Raw genomic sequence first — 11758 nt, 5'->3', positions numbered from 1 at the left:
AAAAATTGAATGCCGAGTTTGGTTCAGTTTCACAGATCAGATAGAAGCAGCAGAAAGTAGAGGAGCACTCGCTTCCACAGCAGGTGCCCTATTTCACAGTTTTAGTGAAAGAAATGTAGCTCTGCACACAGATTTTATGGATTATGTCTTCAGCCATGTGCTACATCTCCAAATTTTCATGAAATTCTGTCTGGTTTTGTGTAATCCTGCAAAACAAAACAAATTTGAACCTGTAAGAAGAACAATAAGATATCAAAATCTGAAACAAGCTTTTATTTAAAGTAATATTTTAGCAATAATTTAGATTCCTGAATGGATAGTTACATTTCTAGAAGAATATTCTTGCTTACTTTTCCCCTCTATATGTAGCACGAGTGTTCGTAAATATGAATTTGTGAGTAAACTGCATTAGTTTGGTTTGGTGGTTTGAACTCTTGCCTCACAGCAAGTAGGTCCAAATCTTTCGTCCTCCACTGAAAACACCAACTTACTGCTGCCGTTTGTGGTCGAGGACACGTGCACAAGGTTAAATAAAGAAAAAGAGAAAAATAATTTTATTTTGAAGTCGCACAGCTTCTGAGTTGCTTGATGCAAACGTATTTATCCCTGCCACGCACACACACATGCACAGTGTTGTGATCTCAATCAGCAGTGGCACAGCATCTCCTCCTCTCATCTGGAGCCCTGCGCAGGCAGTCAGCCTGATAACTATCGAGGAGCGAGAAGAGCAAAGGAGGAGGAGTTGTTTTAATTAAAATGAATTAATTCATCATTGATGTGAACATTTAACAAAAAACTCATGCAGACAACGCACAAAGTGGTGCACAAACATTCACCAGAGTGCGGGAAATGAAGCAGAGGATGCTCAAAATTTAACATGATGGGCAAGAGTAGGCATATCGAGCCAAACACACACAATTGTGTTTTCATGTCTTTGTGGGGACATCTAATTGACATAATGCTTTCCCTAACCCTTGCCATCAAAAATTAATGCCTAACCCTAACCATAACGTAACTGTAACCTTGACCCTAAAACCACATTTTGAGCCTCAAAAGCACCTTCAAACTTGCAGGGGGTGGGGTTTTGTCCCCATAAGGGTTGTTGGTCCCCACAGAAATATGTAAACATGTACAGACACACACACAGAGCACTTTCAAGCACGGAAATGTTTCTCGCTTTAAGCTCTCATATCAGTGCATCAAGTTTCCCTCTCTTTAATTGATTAATATTTTTTAGCTGCACCAGAGTCTTCTGCAGGAGGTCCGGGTGGATGGAGGATAAACAGGAGGAGGTCAAGTGGAGCTGCGTATGCTCAAAGGCAGAAGTGTTCATTGTTTTTGTGACGTTTGTTAAATGGTGCATGCACGCCATCCACTTTCATAGATCTTTGGTGTCAAGTCTTTGGTGAATTAGTCACTGGCGGAAATGAAAACAGAAAGGAAACAGCTAAATTTGACCTAATGTGAAACCGAGACTCACTGAAGAAGTTTACAGATCCAAAAATGTAGTGACAAGTAAAAGTGATGAAAATGCAGTTACACGCATGTGTAGCTAGAAGAAGTGTTCAAGCATGGTCTGATATGTGTGTGTAAGGTTCAATGTTTGCATGCTGATTAACCACACATCAGTAATAAGCGGTTAGACATTGTGGTCACGGTTGAATTGCATTTTCCTCAAAATGTGCTCACAGCTGCTTCTCAGCTCTACAGAGGCACCTTTGTCACAGAATACCAGCGTGTCAGTGACGAGCCTGCAGCCTGTTGTTCCCACATTAAAGCACATCTGAGCTGTTAGTTATGAAAATATTTGCAGATGAGTCTCCGTTAGCTGATGATGCAACGCTCAGAAACACTGTCAGTCAGTCGGGGTCGGGGCTCCCGCGGCGCCCCTTCCTAACATTCTCTGGGTCTGGCTCCTCATTTCCCTGCAGAGTTACACGACTTACAACATCTCAACCACCCCCTCTTGTTAATGAGATGAGCTCCACATCTGCAAGTTTAATCCAAACCTGAGAAACCTTCAGCACGGAGTCTTATAAACTGTTGAACCGGTTTGTCCAGTTTATTTAGAGAAGTGTGTGAGCAGGAGGACTCTGACCCAAACTGCCTGATGAAAGATCCGACAGTTTACAGACACGCTGCTGCTTTATCTCAGATCTGCTGTCTTCTACAGAGGGCTGCACATGAAACGCGCGAGGCTTCGAGACGAGATACAAGAAACGCAGGAGGATTCGAAAACAGAGACGCAGGGAGATAAAAGATAAGAAGATAAAACGAAGAGATTAAACACTAGAATAAAAATCACAGAACAGTGGAAGATCTAAATAAACCAAAGGCACCGACGCAGAATGAAAGTCTGGTTCTGGTGAAGAGCCAGGGTCGGTCCTCTCATCCAGGATGAGGTTTCTCATCAGCTGCTCTCTTCTCCTCCGCTTGCTTGAAAGTTTAGAGGTGTGAACGAGGATGTTTGTCAGTTTCTGAAAGGCAGAGATTTTGTAGAAATGTGTGATTTTCACAGTAATGAGCCCTTTTGGTTTTCTCAGAGGTGATAGTGGTCAGAGTGAGGTGACAATTTTCAAGCATCACAAGTTGAAAATGTGACAGCTGCATTGTCAGAGTTTTTCTGAGTATTGCTCAGCCACTGCCTTCATATTAGACATAAAAGAAGAAGTCTGGGAGTCGTAATGAAGCATATCTGCTGACCTCATGGAGACGGGTATCGCGTTTCATTATAATTATTATAGAATATATATAGAGAGAGAAATGTGTCCTTATGCTTTAATTCAGCTACACCTGATCAGCAGGAAACATAAATGCATACAGGAGAACAACCACAGGGAAGACGAGAGAAGTAAAATGTAAGACACGGGAGGTAAAGTGGAAATTCAAAATCCACTTTTTAAAAATCCAGGCAGCCGTCATGGACATAGAGGCCGCCAGTGAAAAGAAAGAAGTCGGGCATAAAATCAATTTTAAAAAGAGAGAAATCAGACACAAAGAGCACAATAGGGATGGTAGGAACTGCTGACCACTGTTCTTCAAATGTTACACACACACACACACACACACACACACACACACACACACACACACACACACACACATGTATCTATATCTAAGGACAATGATTGGCTGATTGGACTGAAGTGCAAAGTGAGCAGGAACAAACAAATCTGGTGCAACGACATACTTTACCTGGATGGGTCGTTTCGGCCCTGAGTAGTGCTTGCAGATGTAACTTTCTGCATTAGCAGGAAATAGACAACAACCCTTTGATCAGATGAGGATTTTAGCAGCAACATTTGTAAAGTCAACCCGAAGCTATAAAAATGCATCTATACCCACCGATTTAGCAGGTCTCCTACTGTGATGATGTTCAATAATGATCAGTATCACGGTGGAGCTTCAGCTGGACGGGCTGTTTCTGCCTGCTCGGCAGCTTCTTACAACCGACGCTATTTTTCTTTATCAATTAGTGCACCCTGGAGTTCATGTGGAGCCCATCTGTATACTCCAGGGCCATGAAGCAGTGAGGGAGGAGGATAGATGGGTTTATTTTGACACACCTTCATCTGTTCAAAGAAAGACTTCACCTTATCGGCTCCTCGGAAAAACTCCTGACAGATAAGAGTCCGCTTTAAGTTCATCAAGTTTTTATTCAGTGGATTTCCAGCATCAACAGATCAGCCTCTGTTAGTGAGTAACAAGGTGTCTTCGTCTGGATCACCTGTGGTGGTGAGGAGCACCGCAAGGATCTTTACTAGGTCCAGCTTCCTTCCTTGTATGAATTCTTTGGTTCCTATTTGTAGAAAGTCTCAGATCTTTCTGTTTTCATGGAGATGACACCCAGCTATACTTTAAGTTTTTTTTAATTAGTTTCCCTTTCACCACATTGTTGTTACCCTAACCATGATGAAACAGGTCTGCTAACCTCAACAGAGTGTTTATTTCTACCCAGAATGGATCTGTTCTCTAAACTGCAGCAGGTTATTTTTTTTAGCCCCAAACCATCCATTTACCACAGCACTGTCACATAAGGAAGAGTTAATTACTGGTTTTAACGGTTTACCTCTTGCTGGTTTGCTGCAGCGGATCTCCTGAGAGTAATAAAACACCAATGTGGTGCATCAGGTTGGAGGACGTGTCAGTGGTTAATGAATAACATAATGCTTTCCTCTGGTTTCTGTGGCATTTTCAGATTGTTGTTTGGAGCTCAGCATGTGTGACGGTCGAGCTTCTTCTTTCTTTTGTGAAAATAAAACCCTTTACTGGAGTTAGCGGGCGAATCTGAGGCTACCACAGCAACAACCTGGGAAACCCTCCATTATTAAACATTACTGAACAGGTTGTTGTGTAGCTCCCCACCATATAACCCAGTATATACCAGTCTCCATGTGTGTTCTGGCTCGTTGGACTTTGGGGCTGTATAAAACTGTTTAAGTGGCAGGGAAAACCCTGGATTTTGACTTCCGTAAACTTCCTGCTGCTGAACACTGGGCTGAATGTGAACACTGGGCCGAGTGACGAAAGAGCTGATATTTTACTCTGACGGATGAATGCATGCATGAGTGAATAGCCTCTGTGTTTGTCGGAGACCTTCTGACCTCACTACGGGATCACTTCCTCTGACGCTGGTGCTGTTTGATATCGCTACCAGGCCGACTGTAAACCAGTCACATGTGCAGAGTAAGACACCGACCTCGTGTAGAACCTGAAACGCCATCAGTCGGCATCTTCTGCTCTTTTAGCCTCTTTCAGCTCCTGTTTTTGGTTCTGTGTTTACTATTAGAACCCAGAGACATGATCTGAAAACCTCTTTAGCCTGCCTGAACTGCAAAATCCACATTCACAACAAATACGTAATGTTGCCTTTCAGAGAGATATTTCAGCTTTAATTGCACCACTTTTAATTAAACAGACTATAAACTGTGTTTATTATCCCACTGTATTTAATGACAGTGTGAAAACAGATTTAATTGTTATAGTAGCAAAGCTGCAGACAATTATGAGCTGATTCTGCAGCTCTGCTCTTTACAGCGAGTCATCCCTTTGTTCAGCTGTCCAGCTACAACTGTACAGCTCTGCCTCACTCTTGGCGGTGTTTTATGGAGAAACGTCTATAAAAAGCCACATGCAGCAAACAACTGACAGACAGAGACGAGCTGCTGAATATAATGGAGACTTTAGTATTCTGCAAAAAACAAACAGAAATGTAAGTTTCCTTGAAGTATAAAAATTAGCATAAAAGAGCATTAAGTATGAAAGTGTGTGCACGAAAAAGAAAAGTCCAAACAAACAGCCAACAAAAAGGCTCGATATGGAGCCTCGTATGAACAATAAACTGTGTGAAATAAAAGTTAATGATCCTCCAGGCTGGATTATTTGTCTTTAAAGTCGCCTCCGTTCAGGAGTTTATATCACAAAACAAAGAAAATTCCTCACATTGTCGACAGTAATCCTTAAAGCGTGACTTTACAAGCTGCTGAGTCTTGAAATAGAACAAATCTACAACATCTGTCTCTGACTTCAGCTCAGCTTAAGGACGAACATCTTCAAAGAAAAACGCGAAAACATGAATAAGACATGAACTCTCCAAAAAATTAACTTCATGTACGCTTCCTGTTGTTAAAATCTGAAACAAACGGACTCTTAAGATCAGATTTTATTGCTGTAATAGGGAGTGAAGGCTGGATTTATCAGCAGCGAGGACACTGATCCTCAAAAAGAGACAATGACAACACAAACACACGGCAGGGTCGTAATCCCTGGTTTTTGTCTTCAAGGTCACCGAATGCCTCAGCTGGCTCTGCGCTGTCGGTCGTCCTTCATTCTTTTTAAAACGCCTGACAGCGACAGACCGAAGCTGCTTTAGTGCTTCAGCGTTTGTGACCTGATGACTGTGTTTGATTAACAGGGGGCGGAGCCGCAGGCTGTGTTCATTAAAGGACAGGTTCAGTTTTTAAAGTCAGTCTTAAATTGACTGCGAAGGGTTGGAGGTGGGAGGTTTTTCCTCGGCCTGTTCGCACACGTGTAGATATTAACCTCAGCTGAAGATGCCAAAATACTTATGACACTCACACTTATGATTCACTTAGAGGGCAAGCATTGGTGAGCAGCTGTCGGAGAATCTCCCTTTTCCCAGTTTGGATTAAACTGGTGAAGCGTCCAGTCTCAAAGAGAAGTTCTCAGTGCACTTTAGCCCAAGTCCTCTTTAAATGTGCTGATGTCAGATCTCGGGTGTGTGCAGGTTAATAAGCGAGAAGCGGCTGTATTGACGAGGACAGATGAGCAGGAGCAGCTCGGTCTATAGATCATCAATCAATAGCTGCGGTGATTGATTAGCTGTACACTCCACGTAGCTCATTAACTCATTATAGGCTCCGGCAGGCAAACAGGAAGTGATTCATTGCTTGACCTCACAGTTGGCCTTGAAGGCAGATGGCTGATGAAGAGCCAATAAAGGAGTAATCCACCCAAAACACGAGACTGTGGGCACACGGCCAGGAGATGCAGGAGACACTTTGACAGGGTGAACACGCCTGTTTCCATGGTTTCCTAGCTCGAATGATGACAGAAACCTTTAGGGACTTTAGACCCTCAGGGGCCCGCTGTCTGCTTTGCCCCGATGACAGCTCTGACATCTCAGACTGCGGACGGGGAAATGTCTGTGATTACACATGAAAATAATGCCGAAACCATTGATTTATCAGGGAGCCGATCAATAATTCATCTGCGGTGCTGACAATTGTTATTGATTAACACCTGAACCCCGGGGGTCAGATAAACCTGCTGGATGTGAGAGTTTGTCAACATGTTGACCAAGAGAAAAAAAGTCTTCTGCCTCAAGTTGAATGAAACTTCATTTCACTAACAGAGACGGATACTCATAGACTGTATATGAAAGATGGATGCAGCCACTGTGACGTCACCAACTGCTTTCTGAAAGCTTCAAATCCTTTTTTTATGAAAGAAAGCTGCCTGCTTGTTTATCCCTCTCTCTGACCCTAGTATGACCATAGTTTTCAAAAATGAACTTTGTGTTTTATCTAGTATTATGTGACACTTGCGCCTATAAAGTCAATTTTACTGAGGCCAAAGAGCGGGGGAGCCCAGGAGCAGTTTCCCTTCTATACAACTGGAAGTCTTCTTTCAACCAGAGGAGTCGCCCCCTGCTGGTCATAAAGGAATACAAGTTTAAGGAACTGAGTTCAATTTTCAGACTGTTTAACACCTGTTTATATGTTTCTTCTAGTGCGATCGTTCCATCCGTCGGGCTGCACGGTGTCAACGCGTCAGGGCGGTTAGCTTGTTAACGCGTTAGCGCCGTCCAATCCCACTCATGGGGCGATCCACGCTAACTTGATAACTGAGATTTGGGGCGTTAACGCGGTAATGGCATTAACGTCATTTTAAAGAGATTAACGCTGACAGCACTAGTTTCTACTGTTTTATCACCTGTTTTACTCCACACAGGGCCAAAACTTTAAAAAATTAGCATCATGTTGTATTCAATAAGACTTTAAAGTAAAGGCTGAGTCCATAAACTCAGAATTGTGTTTGCAGAGCTTATAAATCAGGTGAGTCATTTTCCCATAGACTTCCATACAAACTGATCTGATTTGAAGCCAGAGAGGTCACCCCCGGCCGTTAGAAGAAAAATTGGGATTAACGCACTTCACATCTGTGCTGATGTACATCTTTGTTTGTGTTCCTCCAGAACGTCCTCCTGATGAAGAAGGTTCCTCTTCCTCACAGCTCAGTTTCTACATCACAGCAGCAGGTTGCCTCAACAGGTTGGTGCGGCTCTAATCTCTGTCTTCTGATAAGTCCGGATGTCCTCACCGGTGACCTCACAGGCAGCTGCCACATGGCTCCTGATGATGTCATCATTCTTGAACATCACTGAGACTAAACGCTTGCCCCGTAGAGTTGCCTTTGTGTGATATTCTGCTGCTTATTGTGTCTGTATTGCATTTCACACCTGAAGCCTTGAACCTTTCTCAACTGACGGAGCTGCACGTGAGAACGAGTTGGACGTTAAACAGTCTCTAACCTGCCAGCTCGCTGCTACAAAGTCCATGTGATGCTTGATTGTGCCCATGTGAGAGTACCGCAGCTAATTGTTCAGTTAATTCACAGCGAGTGAGTGGGCGTCGTGTGTGCTGCCTCTGCGCCCTCGCCTAAACCAAACGGATTAGAAACGAGAACGAGTCGGAAGCGGACTATTTCCTGCTGCGCGCTGCACATTAGAAACGACAACTGTGGAATAAGTCCTGACCTGATTGTTCCGACGCCGAAGTTCACGTGTGAAAACGGCTTATTACAGTCGCTGGGAGTTCAGTGATAGATGGAGGATGCAGTGATCTAATTAGTTGGTACAGAGAATCTGCAGATTCAGGATCAGTGACCCAAAGATCATCAGAGAGAGTTACTGCAACAGAAGAGCCATTGTTACCAGGGCGCCTCTCTCTCTGTGTTCCTGTGTCTCTCTCCCTCTCGTAGGGTAGTCAATCGCGTGATTAATCAAACTTTTGCGTGATCAGGTTTCAGCTGCCTTGCTGTTGAAATGAGTTTCTGCAGATTACAGACAGGAAAATTCAGACAGATGACTTTAATAAAAGAAACATTTCTACGGCCATAAATTCACCCAAAATTAAATTCCACATTCAGCTGTGTCATAAGAACATATTTTTCATTTCCGTCTCCTGTCTCTCATACAGCTATATCTGTATCCATATCTATAAACACAGATGTATTTCCTGTCATGTGTTAGTTTGCGTTAACCTAATTTATTTCACTGATTGTTAAACGAAACGACCCCGAAGATAAATAAAGCTGAATTAGATTTTTTGATTTTTATCTGGGACACGTCGCCTCGCTGCATCGCGCGCACACATTTCCCCCCAATTACTGCGTGTCACCTTTCACCTCCTCCTCCCCTCCCCCCTCATTCATTACTCCGCCTGGTTGGTTCGTCTCTGTACAAGCTGCTTTTCACGCTCTCTAAACCTGCCCCCTTCTCTCACCCCCACCTCCCCCTTCATCACGTACCTCTCCCCTCCTCCCGCTCCTCCTCGACCCATCCTCCGCCCCCTTTAAAGCCTCTTCACTCGTCCTTCATCTTTTGTTTCTACTGCAAAGCCTTACCTGGGAAAAAACACACGCACCCCGAAATATCATATCTTATCTCATGCCGACGTCTCGAGGAGGGCTGCGCTGTGAAGTTTGACATAGCCAGCCTTCTTTTGTGTTGGCTGCCTATACAAAACCTAAAACTCCAATCAGAGATAATGGGTATCACATCAGCGGTTATCAACTTTCTTTGTTACCCGGGGCTTTCTTCCTCAGGCTCACATAAAAGAGGGCTTTTGATGCATCAATTGACTCTTTGCACAGCAAATATCTACACTGGTGCAGAGAAAAGACGAGATAGCAGGATGCTGGCAGAAAATAGTTACCTCTGTAAATTCATATATGAATATATTTTTTCTATTATTCATTGGATTCAGTGATGCCGATCATGTCTAACGAGAAACTGCATGAAGGCCCTTTGAGTGCCTGCAGACTGATTCCCAGCAGTTAACAAAGCTCTAAAACTAGAAATATTTAAACATGCTCACAAGAAGTGCATTTAGCTGCTTTTAGCTGTAATAACAGCTGCAAATCAACACTAAACATGACATATATTTATGCTCTTTTTATTTTTTTCCCCATTCTGACCTGCATGCATGCAAACTCCTGAGGGAATCCTGAGGGAAAGACAGGCTGCAGCCTCCTCGTGACTATGAAAAATCAGTGGTGACTGCACTGACGTTTTTGCAATTAGTTGTGGCGACTGCCTGGTTTATAAACAGGAGTGTGCAACATGCCCAAGACCTGGGCGAGCACTTGCACCAACACGTTGATTCTGCAGATTGGTTGGTGGGAGGCAACCTGACTCCAAACAATCAGACAGATTGATGAAAACTTGCAAATAAATGCAGACAGACTGCGAACATATTTGGAATCTATCTAGGTAAGGAAATCCCAAAAAGTTGATTCTGTTCATCTGGATGAACCGTTTTCAGTAGCAGAAACGTACCTACGGGCCAGTGGACACTTCCAATGATGAAGATGTGCACTTTCTGGATGGGCGCGGAGTCAAGGAGGCCATTTACGTGAAAAGGGGAAGACCATCTCCGAATCGAGGAGGGAGCCTAAGAGGACATCTTTCACCATCTTACAATGCTGTGATTGCAGCCATTCCCCAACACACTGTGAATGGTACTCATGGCCATTGATCAATGGTCATGGCAATTTGCATATTAGTGATCAAAAACCTGACCTCACAGTCCATTGTTCCCTCAGTGGTGCTAGTTTCAGTTATTGTGCAAATGTACTGTTTAAAAGATTGGGGAAACCTGCAGTCAGCTGAGACTGAAGACGTCACTTGGACGAGTGACGAAACGTTTCTCTGTCCAGATGAACAGAATCAACTTTTTGGGATTTCCTTGCCTGAATGATTGAGCATCTACATGGAACCACAGTAGGCCAGGTGTAAAGATCCCTTTATGAAATATTGAAAACTCTGACTTTAGTCTCAGTGTACTTCAAGAATCTATTCATTTTTCTTCATGTCTACATCAGATGTTTTAGGATGCACGAGCAAGTAGCAAAGTTTTGAATTTCAAGTTAGCAAGTTTCAAGTTTTTTGTTTTGTTCTCATGGGTGTTATCTCCACTGTGATTGGCTCAATTTATTTTTTATTTGTCCAGTTTATTAGCAAGATTGCTCAAGAAGTTGTGTGTGGGTGGATGGTATCCAGAGCTCGGCCCAACATCATGAACTTTTGGAGTTGTTTCAGACCGAGATCCAGAAGCAGGAATCTTGAAGGAAAAATTTAATATTTTTTTATCCCTCCTTTCATCCTTTGAGATGAAATATCTACTACTAACCCAAATATGATTCTGAATCGAGGGTGTGGAGAGACTTTCCAGCCTTGGTGGAGGTATGTGTCTGTTGTTGTTTGTTGAACAGCTGCTGAAACTAATGGAAAAGCTGAGAACATGAGTGTGTGGCTCAGTGAGGACACAGTCCTGCAGTGGATTATTTAGAAAAAGAGAGCAGGCTATAATTGGTCGCATGTTTTATTTCCTTTGTGTGACTGGCAGTAAATTGTCGAGTGGACGGATTTTAAATGGCCTTTAAATAACGAGTGTTTGTTTGAGACGTTAATGCAGAAATATAAAATCACATCATGGACGCTGCTGCACCAGCTGGCCACACACACGGCCGTTCTCCTATCTTTGCGAGGACCCTCAGGCACACACTGCACTCCTGGGACACTCGGGCCCGGATTATACTGGGTTGCGGATGCACACACGGACAGCTGCAGGCACAACGGACGGGTGGTTGCTCTTATTATATGCACTTTCTGGTCTGCTTGGAGAACGCCTTACTTATATGCAGAGTTGGGTGGCGGCAATGCAGACAAGTCTACACAACAACAGCGACAATGTGAAGTTCGCAGACAACCGCACAAAAGCCCGATGACTTAATTTAGCCCACGAGTGCGGAAAGTGTGACGCTTTTGTAACCCTGAGCGTAAACCTGCTTCTGCTCCACGGATCTGAACCCTGAGCGGCCCTTTGAGGCCCGTCCCAGAGTGAGGCCTGAACAAAATGTCCCCACAAAGATAGATAGTAGTTAATCCTGGGGTACGGCTGTGTGTGTTTCTCTTTGTGTGTTTGATTGATGTGATCGGTGTGTGTGTGTGTGT

General features: G+C 43.6%; 1 protein-coding gene across 1 annotated transcript in view; it reads left to right on the top strand.

Annotated features, from left to right (window-relative positions):
• Nucleotides 1-11758, top strand: part of plxnb3 (plexin B3) — a 92587-nt gene that overhangs the window by 22658 nt on the left and 58171 nt on the right. Inside the window, exon 2 of the mRNA XM_005747986.1 lies at nt 7718-7793. The gene's annotated coding sequence lies outside the window, so the exon portion shown is untranslated. The remainder of the gene's footprint in view (nt 1-7717; nt 7794-11758) is intronic.

Source organism: Pundamilia nyererei, unplaced genomic scaffold, assembly GCF_000239375.1.
Source record: "Pundamilia nyererei isolate P.nyererei 1_Seehausen unplaced genomic scaffold, PunNye1.0 scaffold00210, whole genome shotgun sequence".
In the NCBI taxonomy this organism is placed as follows: domain Eukaryota; kingdom Metazoa; phylum Chordata; class Actinopteri; order Cichliformes; family Cichlidae; genus Pundamilia; species Pundamilia nyererei.
This window is presented reverse-complemented; position numbering and strand designations above follow the sequence as displayed.